General features: G+C 44.7%; 1 protein-coding gene across 7 annotated transcripts in view; it reads left to right on the forward strand.

Moving 5' to 3' along the window:
- Positions 1–14,930, forward strand: part of PAK1 (p21 (RAC1) activated kinase 1) — an 87,705-nt gene that overhangs the window by 11,841 nt on the left and 60,934 nt on the right. The window contains exon 1 of one of the 7 annotated variants that reach the window (XM_058018913.1): positions 2,902–3,004. The exons of 1 other annotated variant lie outside the window; for it this stretch is intronic. The gene's annotated coding sequence lies outside the window, so the exon portion shown is untranslated. Of the gene's footprint in view, positions 1–2,901; positions 3,005–3,403; positions 3,425–3,744; positions 3,813–5,078; positions 5,099–5,124; positions 5,235–14,930 lie in introns of those variants that run through there. 5 more of the 7 variants (XM_058018918.1, XM_058018916.1, XM_058018920.1 and 2 more) reach the window with 5 other exon arrangements.

Consider the following 14,930-nt stretch of genomic DNA (forward strand, 5'->3'; position numbering starts at 1 on the left):
TTACATACCATCTAACATCAGGATATTTAAGATAGGAACCAGATGCTACGTTGTGCTAGTCAGGTGTTCTGGCCCTTTCTATTTTTTACTTTGCTTTTCTGGCACGAAAACTCCCTAAAATTTACTGAGGAAATGAAAGATTGTTGCTGTCCTGCTTTTGTGTGTTTGTTTAGCAAAAACATTTGTGCATCATAGATTTGTGTCCAGAAACACATTCCTCACTGCTTTAGTGTACTGCATAATCTGGACAAAATGAAAAGGAAATAGTTGTGATTTGAAACTGTTTTACATACATTTTGCAGAGCTGGACAAACTTATATTATATGTAGGGCAGTGATGAATCATAGTCTGTTTTCTTCTTCACTTCACACCACTATAACAACATTACTTTGCTGGATTGACTTCTGATTTACTGGGTGAGAAACCTCCAGGCAGTACTATGCTGACCCACCATCACCTTCAGTTTTGCTTGCTGGTGCTTGCTGTTTCTTCATCTTCACAGTATGATATTTAGCTGAGGAACTTTGTAATTTTGTGTTGTATAACTATAGGACTCAATTTTTCTTTTTGTCTTTTTCCTTTCCCTGCTAGTAAAATCTAGAGATCTGTAATTAGTTTTCAAGTCATTCATGAACTCTGTTTTCTTCCATGTAGGCTGAGTCCAATTTGTCTCCGTTTGCTTGAGCAGATTAAACGAGTGGACAGGTTATTGCAGGTGACTAAGTGGGCACATCCTAACAAGTTACTGTCCCTCAGCTAAGCTTCAGCTCCTGTGATTTCACATGCTCCTGCGTTCCTCCTGCATCGTGTCAGCCAAGGTATTTGGGGATTTGATCTGAGTAAAAACACCTAGGAAAACTCCTAGGTGGACCAGTTCCTTGATCCCTTCCATTACACAGCTGCACAAATAGCTGTGTTGGCACAGTGCAGGGAGCAGCTCAGGAACAGAGATGCACAGCAGAGTAAGAATTATTGATACTAGTGCTGCTGACAAAGAAGAAATCATCAGGCTGTGCCCCATGGCAGTGCACTGCTTGTTCTGCTGTGTGTCTGTGGGGGAGGAAAACGCAGCTCTTATGTGATCACTGGGAAATCGATTGTTCAACTGAGTTGGTCTTTGAGGCTGGGGTCTGGTGCCAGGCTTCTTCCCACAGAACACAGGAGACCCTTTTGAGGTGTAAGAGATCCCCTTTTTCCTCCATGTTGGAAAAGGACCATCTGACTTGAACCTGAGTGCAAGGCAAGATGGATCCTTTGCCTGAAAACCCCTGAACCCTTAGCTGTGAGTGCTTAGAAATGCAAATAAAAAGATTTACATTTCACTTATTCCTTTCTGAAGTACCAAATTGTGGTTTGCAGTGGTAGCTTTCTATCCTGTTCTTATGCTGTTCATGAACGTCTTCCTCCTTTCATTTAGGAACTCCCTCTGAAATATCCAGCAATAGTTTCAGACAAATGAGTCTTGAACTTTGGGTAAATTCAGAAATCTCTAAGTATTGTAATTCCTGGATATTCCATTAGGATTCCACATTACTACAGAGCAAGAAAATAGCAAAATGTAAGGGTTCTTAAGATTTTGGTGAGATTCGTTGGCAGCAAATATACAAAGGTTTAATAAAAATAATTTCTGAACTAACTTGCGTATTGATTGTCCGTCAATTGTCTAAGTTGTCTCTTCTCAAGGCTGAACATGCCCAGCTCCCTCAGCCTTTCCTCATAAGAGAGATGCTCCTGTCCCCTCATCATATCTGTAGCTCTTTGGGCAGGTGCTTTGGGCAAACACCATAGTTACACAGCCCACTCCAGGAGCTCCATGTTTCTCTTGGACTGAGGAGCCTGGCACTGGTCACAGCACTCCAGATGGATCTCTCCAGGGCTCAGTAGAGTGCAGTGCACCCGGTGTACATGGACCAGGCCTTAGGTCAACCACGGCAATTTCCTGACCTATCCATTCTCTGTGTGGTTGAATGAATGTATGTGGTAAAACATCTTGTCAAACAGACATGTTTATGGAGTATTTTGGGTTCTTCTCTTGTCTGGCTTCAAAATTTATTTTTTAAAATTGTCAGCATGCATCCGTGTTTCCGAAAAGGTTTTGGGATTTCAAGCATGGTACAAAAGGAAGTCACTCTTCAGCTCTCAGTTCAGGGCCGAAGGGTCACTCTTGGGGTTTAACTCCAGCTTTGATGGAGCTCCCTTTATGGATCCAGCATTTAAGCTGAGCTGCGTGGCTTTTGCCTCAGTTCATTCCCTCCCCCCCGCAGCAGCAATCCTGTAAATTCCCATGTATCTCTGGGATTCCTGACACGGTCTGATCCTGTCTTATGAAGTGATGGGACTGATACATATTACATTGAACTACATAAAAACCTTCATGTTGCAACCAGACTACGGGCAGAGGATGCTTGTGGGAGCTCATGCAATCTGCCCGTGTGCGTGGATTTGAATCCAATGTTAAATGTATCCGACAGAGGGAAGTGCTTCCAAGTGCACAATTCCACAGCAGGTTCAGCAGCTGAAATCAGCTCTGTGGCATTCCCACTCTCCCTATCAGTCCCAGACTCGAGTTCTCGCTTCCTCCATTTGTTTACTTTTGCGATGTTAATTTTCTGCTGGTTTAGCTCCCGAACAAACTTATCACGGGAACTGATAAATGTTGGTACGAGGGGGAAGGGCGAGACTGTGGCAGCGCTGTCCTAATCTGTCGTGTGTAGGGCATGCTGTCTCGGCACAAAGCTTGTCTCTCCCTTTTGCCTGGAACTACCTGCTTCACTTCAACATTTCCCCTTCGCACCTCTACAGAGCACGTCCCAAGAACACCTCGGCATGCCCGTGCTCTCTTCCCGAGAGCCCTGCGCTGTACGTGCAGTCAAACCTCTCCTCTTTTTCTCTGCAGGCACAGCTCAAGCGCTGAGCCGAAAACTCCTGTTAACTAGGGTGACAAGTTTCTAGCGAGCTGTGTGCATCACGGGGAGAGGGGACACCCGGATCCCGGCAATATAAGGTATAGACGCCTCGGCTTGTGCAACACAGCAGCAGGGCAGAGCCCATTTTACTCTTGCCTTTTTTGGATCTGCACGCACACAGACCTCAGCACAATGGAGCCGGCTCCGCGATAGCGCAGCGCGATACGAGCAGCACACATAAAGTCATCGCAGCACACATAAAGTCATCGCAGCGCCGCTCGCCAAGGGTGCAGTTGCCGGCCATCCACTCCCCGCATGGCAGCTCCGCTGATGGCGTGATCGCCCAAGACTCCCACGTCCCAGCCAGGCCAGCGCCGCTCCCGCCCTCTGCCCGGCGGAGCTGCGGGCTCCGGGAGCGCCTGCAGCCGCAGCCCGGCCGGAGCTCGGCCCGAGCACAGCCCGCGGCTCCCCGAGGCAGCGCACCACGCTCCGGGGTCCCGCTCTGCGGCGCCGCCGAGGTACCACCCCCTCCCAAAAAAACTTTCCCCCGCGGGCCACTCGGAGCGATGCCGCGCCCCGGCCGCCGCCGAGCGGAGCGGGAAGGACCTGCCCCCTACCCTCACCCCCGACCCCTTCCCCGCCCCGGCGGGCCCGGCTGCCCACCTTGGCGGCAGCGGGGTGCGGGGCGGGCCCCCCGGAGCCAATGGCCGCGGCAAGGCGGGCAGGGCGCGGGGGGCGGCGCCGGGCCGACAATAGGGGCGGTGTGGGCAGCGGGGCGGGCGCGGAGCCGCGGGAGAGCCGGGCAGCACCTTGCGGCGGGCGGAAGGTGAGTCCCGCCGCGCCGGGCAAGGGGATTTCCTCGCTTGTTTGGTAACCGGGAACTTTGCGCAGGGGTTGAGCGGACGGGTGCGTTCTTCTTCAGCTTTTCTCTTCCTCCCTCCTTTTGAAATTTTCTTTTAGAGGGGGGTACTGACTCTGCCTTCCCCCTCCTGATTTCCCCCTCCTGCCTCCCCGGCTCATTCATTTAACAAAGGGAGTTGTTCTCAGCCCCCGGGCTTGGCGAGCGGGGAGCCCTTCGGGGCCGCATGTTTGGGGTCCCGGCGCACAGGTTGGGATGCAATCGGGGCTCAGCCCGCAGTTTTTGCCAAGCACCCCGTCCTGGCTTCGGCTGGAGGGGCGGGCGCTTTGGGCAAACACAAAGAATTGAGCTGGACCCATGCTGGGCGATGGGGTGATGAAGCCTCGGGCTTTGTGTGTCTGGTGAAGGAGGGATGGAGAGGTGGGAGCTTGTCTTTTAAACCCTCCGCCCGCGGGTGTGTACGAAACCGTGGCTTTTTTGCTAGTAAAGTACTTAAAAGCAAAGCTGAACTTTGGGATCGTGGCATAATTCAGACTGGAGGGAACGTCAGGTGGTCTCTAATCCAGCCTCCTTCAAAGCAGGGGCTTCTCCCTGGGGAGTGGGGAGCAGCGAAGGGACGTCGGAGATGGGTGGCACCTCTGGGTGCTCTTGAATGCACCTGGAGCTCGATGGAGGAGGCAGCGCCAGCAGGACGAGACTTCAGAGGCAGTAGCGCTCCTGTCTTCTCTGTGCATGGAAATGCCCCAATCCACAGCTCTCCCATGCCTGCAATCCCTGGTCTTGTTGCTTTTGTTATCCAGAGGGCTTAAAATTCATGATTGTTGGGAATAGCTGGCTGCATCCGTATGTGTGTCACGGTGCATCTGCTCCTGCTGAGCGTCCCTTGATTCTTATTTCAACATTGCCTCCAGGAGTTTTTTTCTTCAAGGAGCAAGATTTATAAATAAGTGTCAAACCCTGACTCTTGCTTGGGACTGGCTGGAAGGCGTGTACTTTCTGTGGTAATTATGCATGAGAGATGCATGTGTGTAAGAACAACCATAAAAGCCGTTCAGTCAGCCACGCTTTCCATTTTCAAAGTGAAAGCAGGTATTGTAGCCGGGGGAAATGGCTGTGTCGGGCACAGACGGAGGAATGTTTGTTTTCTTTGCTCGCAATTACTCTTTGCCCAGTGGCTTAGGGATGCCTTTCACTGAACCTCCTCCCTCTTCTCCATACCTGGAGTTTCCCGGTGCTGCTTCCACATTACCTGGCCAAGCAGGGAGCATCTTCCTGTCTGCTGCTCCAGTAGCTCTTAGTGTGGGTGTGCTGATCTTGCTCTCAGCTTTATAGGGTAAGGCTGGAAAAACTCCTCCTTGTGGAACAGTTTGTGTGTGTGTCCACTGGATGCTTGGAGACTGCTTTTCCCTGTGCATTTTTTTGTGGGTAAGTCAGAGAAATGAAGCTCATCTCTGCACAGGGAACAGAAGGTATGGTGGGAATTTGAATATTTCTAAATACTGATTCTGTTTAACTCTGGATTGCCTGTCTTGTGCCACGGAACAGAATTTGTTCACAGCTGTACTGTATAGCAAAGCAGGAGTCTAAGACTGGACAATTAACTGCCAGGTGATTTTTTTAGCCTTTTTTGAGTCCTGCATCTTTAAATGGGATAATATAACTGCCATTCTTTGATTTGGAAATGAAAGCCAAAAATAAACTTGAAGAGGAAAATGCTCTTGTAGCATGACAGCAAGAATGCTTTTACTGGTTTCTGAGGAATACTATGTGCTCTGGATGTTGCACAGAAAAAAAAGAATAGGGAAAAGTGAGGCTTTTAGTTCATGCTTTTTTGTGCATCATGGAGGTATAGGAAGAAATATGTGACAAGTCCAATATAACTGCCACAAGTGAAAATATATTGCTTGTTTATTGTGTTTCTGATTGCCTTGCTTGCACTGGATTGAAAACTGATGCTAGCTCTCTTTGCTTCAGAGGTCAAAGAGCAGTTTTATTATCCTTTTCCAGGTTTCTGAAGGGAGACCTTTTCTATCAGCTTTGATTCCAGTGCATGAATTTCACCAGTTTGCTGACTAGTGTCTTGTCTTTTTATAAATGTGAGCTGGAGTATGGCTTCTTTTCTTCTTTTTCCCTTTTGTGCACCTGTCTCACTTCCTTGGTGTGGGCAGGTTTGTAATTTCAAAAGCTTGTTGCTATGATCCAATTTCCTTATATGCTTAAGCGCATACAGAACAACCTAGAGCTGAAATAAACTTTTCTCAGTTGAAAAATACAGAAATGATCCAGAGCTCCACCCTCGAAGTGTTCTGGTTTCACAGTTCATCCTGTTGACAGCAGATAACAGAAGCAAACAGACTTTGTAAAGGAACTGACCGGTCTTGGTGAGGATGTGCAAGACGCAGACTGAAACTAGACCACTAAAAACTAGCCATATTTCTTAAAAGGCTAGTCAGCCATTGGCCCTCTGACAGGTGCAAGAATGCCTACTGTTGGCTTTTTACCTCTCTGGGAAGGAAGAATAATACTGTCTACCAGAATTGTACTGTGTCAAAGAGTGTTTTTCTATACTTCGCTATGAGCCGAACTAATTTTCTCAGCCTGATGTCTTGGCTTGTATAGGATTTGAGGACAATGTAAGCATGTTCTGCTTGATGTTGAGGGTTTGCTCTTGTGGAAAAAATAGTCCAGTGTGTGATTCTTCTACTTGCACAGCTGTCACCTGGGAGGAGCTGCTTTGCACCCCTGTTCCCAGAGGTGGGAATGGCTAGGTTCATTCCCCTTGGTGGCAGCAGAACTGGGACTGTCAGCCAGTGCTCATTGATGTAGCACAGAAGTCAGTGATCAGTTTTTCCCATCTGAGGTTAAGGCACATGATGCTCTTTGGGAATGAATAGGTTAAAAGTACCTGATGCTGCTTGTACTAATCAGGTTTTTATGCCAACTGAAGTTCAAGTTTGAAATTCCTGCACTTGGGTGCAGTTATGCACAGCATGAGCAGATGGGATCTTGTGGCTCTGAGGGGTAACGCTCAGTACTCCAGTGGTGGTGACTGCTCCTGGCTTTGTGCAGGAAAGGGAGCTGGCTTTTGTACCATCTCGCCTCAGGCACATCCTCAGAGGTGTGGATGCCTTTGGGTCCTTGAATGGCCTGTCTTCTTTTTGGCACATTACACTGGGGTGCACATTGCAATTTCAGGGCCCTTCATGGGATCTATTTGATGAAAACATGGATGCTCCAAGCTCAAAACATGGCTCCTCTGAGTTGAATGTCTCCCCAGGCTCTCAGTATGATCTGCAGAGAGAAAAAGGCCCTTTTAGCATGTGCCTTGTGTCACCCTCTAGTAGGTATTTCTCAAAGAGGTCAGAGAGTTGCACTCTCAAAATGCTGATTCCTCTTGTTGTCTCCCTGGTCTCCTCTGTCTGTCTCCCATGCGTTGTGTTGTATATTGGAGCAGCTGAGAGGAGTTTTACCTGCTCCTCTCACTTTGGAGATGCAGGCAGCATTGCTGACAAATCCATCAGCAAAACCACTGTTGTAGCGTGGCTTTCCCCCTGTCTCGTCATTTTAGCATTTTTTTGTTGAGATGGGGGAAGAAGAAACAACAAAAAAAAAGCCATCTGAGAAGTGGATTTCCAGGGGAATTTGAAGAAAAAGTCCAAGTATTCAGTTCTGGTTTGTGTGCTAATACACTCTTTCAGGCTGGCAATCCAGGTGTTCCAGCTTCCACTTGTACGCTATCAATCTCTTGAGTGTAGTCTGAGATGCAGGTTAAACAATAACTTCTCCTCCATGGCTTCTTCCTTCTTGCAATCTGTACTCTTTGGACCTGCCATATAGCAAATTTGTTTTACTCTTAAGCTGGTCTAACTGCCTTCAAGCCATTCTATTTCTTACTTCCTGTCAAAAGTCAGAAGTGGTGCCGAATCAGGCAACCTTGTATCGTCTTAGGTTTAAAGAAAGGAAGAGAAAAAGCTGACTGGTGTAGAAAAAAAATGTCCTAGCTTGTGAAATTTGGACCAAATCATAAGATTGCAGAAGTAGTAGCCAAATGTACTTTCTGGAAAGAAATAATTTCCACCAAAGTAGCCCTTTGTGATTCAAACTACTGTGTGAGAGACAGTGGACAAAACATATTGTGATTGCCTTGCAGCATATGACATCTAGCTGCAGACAGTTCCTTGATCTCAGTGGGCCTTTAGCTGTGGGACTGTGAGGAAGTCAAGTGGGGAGTATGCTGCATGCAGGCAGGCGAGGCATAAAGACTTGTGTCATGCCTTTATTTTATTCTTCTTTTAACATAAAGTCTGTCCACCTGTAATCTTAAAGGAAAATGGGGGAGGAAGATAATTTCTATTCAGATTGTGAGTGTTTTGGGAATGGAGAAGTCTTTCAAGTTTACCTTAAGGCTTTGTTTCCTGCCCTTGTGAGCTTGCTCCGTGTAGTTACAGTGTCTGTCCATGGCTTACTGCTGATGGCGTTTGATGACTTTCCAGGTGGCAGCAGAGAGAAGGAAAATCAAGTACAAAAGGTTAGGAGACAGTTTATCAGCCTGGCTTGCTGAGGTCACAGCACTGGTTTGAGTTACTTACTCTAAGCATCAGCTTCGAACTATCACCTTTCTTAATGACTGTAGTGGCACACCAGTATTTTACATGATGCTTCCTTTACAAGGCAAAGCCCATTTCTGAGGGCTGATGTTCTATTCCTGAAGTAAGAACTGGAGTGAGAAATATTTTTAATTGAACCAGTGGTTTGCATCATGTGGGTTTTTTTTTTTTCCTGTTTTGCATGTAGTGTAATGCAAAATACCTTGTCACTTATTTAGCATGAAGAAATCACAAGATAGATTATTATTGGTACCTACATATTCCCAAAAGCACGTTCTCTGCTGATCCTAAAATAAGAGTGGCTTGGCCTCTTAACCCAGTCTCTTCTGTGGAAAGAGTACAGAAGTGATGCCTTTTGTAAAACTTGTATTTAATTTCCCCAGCTATCTGTAAGTAAACATTATGCAGTTTTGCCAACAAGCTCAACTTGAAGGCTTTGTACCAGGATGATTCTATGATTTTCCTTTAGTAGGTATTTCAAGAATGCCTTATTTAAATCAGGCTTTGAGAGGATAGAAGTCACAGCTGGATGTGGAATTCATGTGTTTCCAGAGTTCAGACCTGTTTGGGGTGAAGCAAAAGCTGATTTCCTTCAGCAGCAGAAGGGAGGGATATTCCAACCTCTCCTTCCCAATTCTCTGCACACTACTGAAGCTGTTGGATTCATTCAGCTCAAGGGTTACCTGTGTGACAGCATGTGTCAAGGTAGAGGAGAGAAAAAAATGAGGCCAGGCTTGTAATGTATCCTCTTCTTTTCTCGCTCATTAAACTGGTCACCTGAGCCTGAACTCCTGTGTCCCTTCACATGAGAAGGTGGATTTGTCAGGTGACAGCTGCAAAGACCAGGGAGTGCACAGCACAGAGAGGGATTAGCAGCAAATGGACACATCAGGATTCGAAATGCAATATTGATTAGCTCATTAAAATTAATAAGACACTCAATTATCAAAGTCCTGTTACATTTTGCAGTTCTTGTGGAAATAGAACAATTTATATGCCCTTATCCTTTCAGGAATACCTCACACAAGACAAATTTTAATGTCATTTTCCTCTGCAAACCACAAAATGTGTTAACTTTTAATAGAGCCCGAGTTTGTCAGTGTTTTATTTAGTAGAACACTGGTTTTGGTAGGGCAATGTTTTTAATAGACTCCAAGATGTAGGCATAGTACTAAAAAGTTTCTTTTATTGAGAATTATCTAAATTAGTGTCTAATTGGGCTAATGTTGTTTTAGGTAGGGTCAAAAACTAACAACGGGCAGATATTCATATACTGGCCAATTTTAGCAAATCAGACAAATCTGTCTCAAAATACAGCACACAGAGAGGAAGACCCTTTGATTGAAGCTCAGGAACTCAAGGAACAACTATCTGGGGCATAGAAAGGGCATGTTGCTCCTAAAAGGGAAAAGAGTGAAATTTTTCCCAGTTCTTCAGAAATATGTATATTGCCTCCATAATACATAAATGCAATTTTTAAAGCTACAGATCTAATTGCCTTATGGAACCTTAAATGGCTTAGAACTGGATTTCCAATGTGAATCTCTCTGCTTTACTAAGTATTGTGTGGGATTCTTTTTTTTGGTTTTTTTTTTTTTGGTTTTTTTTTTTTTTTTTTAATGATATCTTTAATGAGGGATTTGCTTGAGAGGGTTTGAGCCACCTGACACAGGGCCAATCTTGCTGAAATGAGAAATTGCTCTGGAATACTCAGTTTCCATGCAGGAGAGAGGCTGGAGGAAGATAAAGTCATAGAACTAAGATCCTGGAATGATTGCTAGGTTGCTAGGTGGATGGCACTTCTCATTGATGTGGTCATTGCTACTTTTTTTTTCTACAAAAGTTTGATTGATTTTTTTTTTTTTTTTTTGCCGCATTGCTCAGGAGAGCTAATTTTCCTGGTTAACCACAAGCTTATAGTTCCCATCCCTGTTTTGCCCTGCTGTTGTGCTCATCTTCAGTCCCACTTTGGAATAAGATGTGTGTCCACTTCCAGTGTTGCTTCTCTGGTCTCATGATCACAGGGATAACAAAAAAGCTTTGGGAGCTGAACTCAAAAAAGTGAGACCCAGAAATGAAATGGTGATGACACCTCATAGGCCTTCATGAAAACCATCCCCTTCCTGATAATCAAAGTCATTGGTAAGGTTCTTTGGTAAAATGTATGCAGTTGTGGGTGTGCGTTAAGGTGTTTGATGCTTTCTGTTAAGCTCCAAGATTCTGGAGATGTAAAAGTTATGCAAAAATATGTGTCATATAAAAAAGACTTCTCCCACTCCTATGTGTAGAGAAAAATGACAGAATTTGATCCAAATGTTCCTTGAAGACTTAAATAAAGAGATTTAAGCACACAGAGGCTTTGGTTCGAGCCCCCAGTTCCTAATTCTGGGTGAGGAAGTGATGGTATCCAACTACCTCTTAGCAGTGAGTTACTAGCATTATAACTTAATTCTCTAAAATCACTGAAGTCTTCACTGAGTAGCCTTACAGAAAGCCAGAGAAGTTGTGCGGGAAGGAAGGAGAAGAAATGCAGCACCAGCAACAAGTGTTGTCTCACAATTATCTTGATCTAATGTAAAAATCTGCATTTTAATTTCTGTCTCATCAAATTTCTTATTGTTGCATCAGCTTATATGTCTTGGTAATCTGGGAAAAATTGCAGTCTCTTACATTTGTGTGTGCTATAAATTCTTTTGTGCAATTTTGACTCCCTTGGTAGCAGAGAGAATGCTGTGAATATGGTACACCCTTTTTACTCAATCAGCAGGAGTCTCATCCACCACCATGCCACAGCCAAAAGACTCTGAAGAAGTGAGACTGGAAGTACTTTTCCAGCCTGCTTCAATTCCTTTGCATATATTCCTAAACCAGATTTTGGAGAGCATGCATAAAATTAAACTGGCACTTTATCTGGAGCTGTAACCTCCAGTGTCAGACTTGTGTCTTGCCATTTCTGGGAGCCTTGACAACAATACTGAACTTGACTTGCAGTGTCTATGGGGGAGCTAACTTTTGTATTCTTCTTGTTTGGTTTCTTTTCTCTGCTTCCATGTCTTGATCATATCTCTTAAACTATTCTTTGCTAGTTTGTTGGTTTTCCTTTTGCCTTTCTACAGAAACCTTGTTCATCTCCTGCCTGTCTTTACTTTCCCTGGTCACTCCTAAGACTGATGAGAAACAGATTCCTCATACTTCTGTGATCCTGAAGATACTGGGCAAGCACAGATGAGCAGCAGGGAGGTAAAATATTTTGTCCTCCACCCCAGTACAAAGCATCTTCTTTGGGGCTTGGGAGGAGGATGAAGACTGGATAGAGGAAGAAACCCATTATCTTCCTCTATCACACAGGTAGTTTGGGTAATGAGATACCTAGAAATATTTAAATCTGTAGATTTCATTAGAAAGGCTGAGGAGGTAAGGGTAGGGCTGGGAATGACAAGAGCAGGACTTGATTCAAGAAGAGAAAGCAAACAACTCAAGATTCCTTCTGGGCTCTCCTGCAAGACACAAAATATGCAACAGTGTATTCCTCTGTGTCGGCTGTCTTTAGATGGAGGCAGACGGCCACAGGCGGTGTTTGGATTCCAGGTTCAATAAAGGCACATCCTTCCCTTCGAGGAGGCAAAACAGTGTCACTTGTTAGAACTCAGAATCCGTCTCTAAATGCCTCAGTGACTTGTCATCAAGTGACTCAGTGCGCTGTCATAGCAGGGCTTGTGCCTTCCACATCTGAGTTATACTTGCTGAAACAGTGCCCTGCCAGCTCATATGAACAGTCCCCCCTCCCAAGCTTGTTTCCAGTTGACTCAGGTGAAGAGGGGATTTGGGGGTGTCAGGGCAGGAGAAGGCTGCAAGGGCAGATCAGAAATCTCACTACCTTGTAGACTTCAGAATGCCAGCTTTTCATTTGGTCTGTGTGCCTCTGAAACAAGTCCTTGAGTTGCAAAGGAAAACATTCAGAAGTGATGAGCTGTAAAAAATTGTAAAAATTTAGTAATTTAATTTGTCCAACCAACAATGTCTATTCTTGCAGGCAAAGGCTTTGTTTAAAGTTATTTGCTACTTGAGAAAAATAGAAAAATGCTAATGTTGAAATGCTTTCAGCTTGATTTCCTTTATCTCCTGCAGTTCATTAGATGATCATTGAGATTTTTTTTTTTTTGTTGAATTCACATAATCATTTTTTTTTAAGAGCTAATTCTTTCTAACACTAGGTACATCCTGCAGGAGTCCTTCCTGCCTTCTGATCCAATACTTATTCATCCTGGGATGTAGTCCAAATGCCACCAACAGTGTTTGTGTAGGCTTTTCTTTGTTTGTTTCAAAAACATTTCATCACATGATAACATATGGCAGCATTTAATGTGTAAATGTGCAGTTTAGGATGTAATGGTCATGAAGATGAGAAGAATCTCACCTGAGCCGCAAATGGCTTTCTGCTTTTTACATCATACCTGCTTTAAATTTAGTATTACAGTGGATGCTTTGTGTTTGTGATGATGTTGCTTTTTGAGTCCCACCCTGTTATTTTGGCTCAGTATTGAGGAGCAGTGACTTCAACAACGTGATCTCATCCAATGTGTGGTGTAGCTGTGTTTGTTTTTGAAGACTTGAGATCCTGTTCCATCTGCACTTCCTGTAGCTGTAGGTAAATCATCTGAAATCCAAGATGATGAGCATGCCTGATCTCTGTGTTCTCCTTTCTCATGAGTTCATGTGCTTCCCTTACATGATGGGCCTTTTGTGAGCCTTTTTTATTTTTACTGGGGTATGAATGGGGTGAGCAAGGAATGGGTTCTCTGTAAACATAACTTGTGCTTGTTTCAGCAGAAAAACTCTCTCTGTGAGGGCTCTAAATTGCTAATGAATTAACTACAAATTTTGGAGGAGAGTGTGGTTGACTTAAGATTCTTCTCAACTAGCATATGAGAAGCTTGTGTTTTGTTTTTTTTCTCAAAACCAGCTTGCAGTCCCCTCCTCCCCCAAACTATAAAGCAAGGATGCGGTCATTGGCAGCTGTTTTCCTTTTGATGTGGTCAACTCAAAATTAACATTAAAAGTATAATTCTGAACTTGGAATTTCTGGGAGACTGAGTGCATGATGAAAGGACAGGAGGGATCTCTCTCCACCTGCTGGGAGTGTGCTCTTTGCTTGAGTTTCTTAGGCACTGAGATAGGAGGATGAAGCTTGACACAGCTGAGCTCATCGTGGCACACAGCCATCCAAAGGCAAGGGTGCTTTTCCCTTTCAGCACTTGGCTGTGAGCTGACCTGGCAGGAAACTTTGCAAAGCAGTGTGAGTGGCTGTAGCTGTGGTGTAGTATTAAAGATCACGGAGCTGCCTGCAGGTCTGAGTGCTGGAAGTAAGGTCTGTGAGACGCACGGTGAGATCTGGCGGCTCCTCAGAACTGACACTCAAGTAAGTGCCTTTTAATTTTGTCATTGGGATACCTGCTGTGTACAGCTTTTTATGTTGCTTATTTTGTTCCTATATCCCTCTATCCCCAAGCTGTCTGAACCTCTAGCACCTGCCCAGTCAGCTCCTGAGGGACCTGCTTATGCTGCAGAGCTGAAAGTCCTTTGTGCAGAATGGATTTTATAGAATCATAGAATTGCTTGGCTTGAAATGACCTTAAAGATCATCTAGTTTAAACTCCCCTGCCATAGGCAAGGAATTTTCTTCTAGCGCAGGTTACTCAAAATTCCATCCAGCCTGGTCTTGAACACTTCCAGGAATGGGGCATCCACAGCTTCTCTGGGCAACCTGTGCCAGTGCCTCACCACTTTTATAGTAAAGAATTTCTTCCTAATATCAAACCTAAACCTACCCTCCTTCAGCTTAAGCCCACCCCCCACCTTGCCCTGTTACTCCATGCCCTTGTAAAAAGTCCCTCTCTAACCTTCTTGTAGCCCCTTTAGGTACTGGAAAGTGCTTTAAGGTGTCCCTGGAGCCTTCTCTCCTCCAGGCTGAACAGCCCAGACTTTCTCAGCCTTTTGATTTTGACTCTTCTCTAGCTGGTTCTCTGTCTTTAATAAATGTCTTTGTGAGAAAGACCCTGACAAAAAATCACGACTGGATCATGTATTTCTCCCCATCCCATTGTTCTGTTGCTCTCAATCCTTCTTTGATTCCATATGGAGGAATAATTCTTGTAATTCCTGCCATGCTGTAGGGACTTCTGTGCTTTGCTTAGTGGGTTCATTTTTTAGTGTAGCAGAGCACTTTTGGGATTTTTCCAATCCCCTATCTGGATTATGTCTTGTGTCATGTAAGTGTTATATGTATTCTTGAGAAGTTTTTCAGAATTGAGAGAATGATTATAAGCTGGGCCCAAACTTCTTCTGTTGTTTAGCTGGAACTATATTTTTACTCTGAGACAGAATTAAGTTGCTAATACTGCAGCCAGTCTCACAAAATTAAAGAATCCTACTGTTTTGCTGTTCCCCTTCTACCCTGCAGTCCTCTACTTCGTAGCTAAAGTGCTATAGTGTAGGAGTTGTACAAATGTTTGATGGCTTTTTCATGGAGGTGCTGTGATTCTTTGTCACCTTCTACCT

This window comes from Melospiza georgiana, chromosome 2 (genome assembly GCF_028018845.1).
Source record: "Melospiza georgiana isolate bMelGeo1 chromosome 2, bMelGeo1.pri, whole genome shotgun sequence".
NCBI classification, from domain to species: domain Eukaryota; kingdom Metazoa; phylum Chordata; class Aves; order Passeriformes; family Passerellidae; genus Melospiza; species Melospiza georgiana.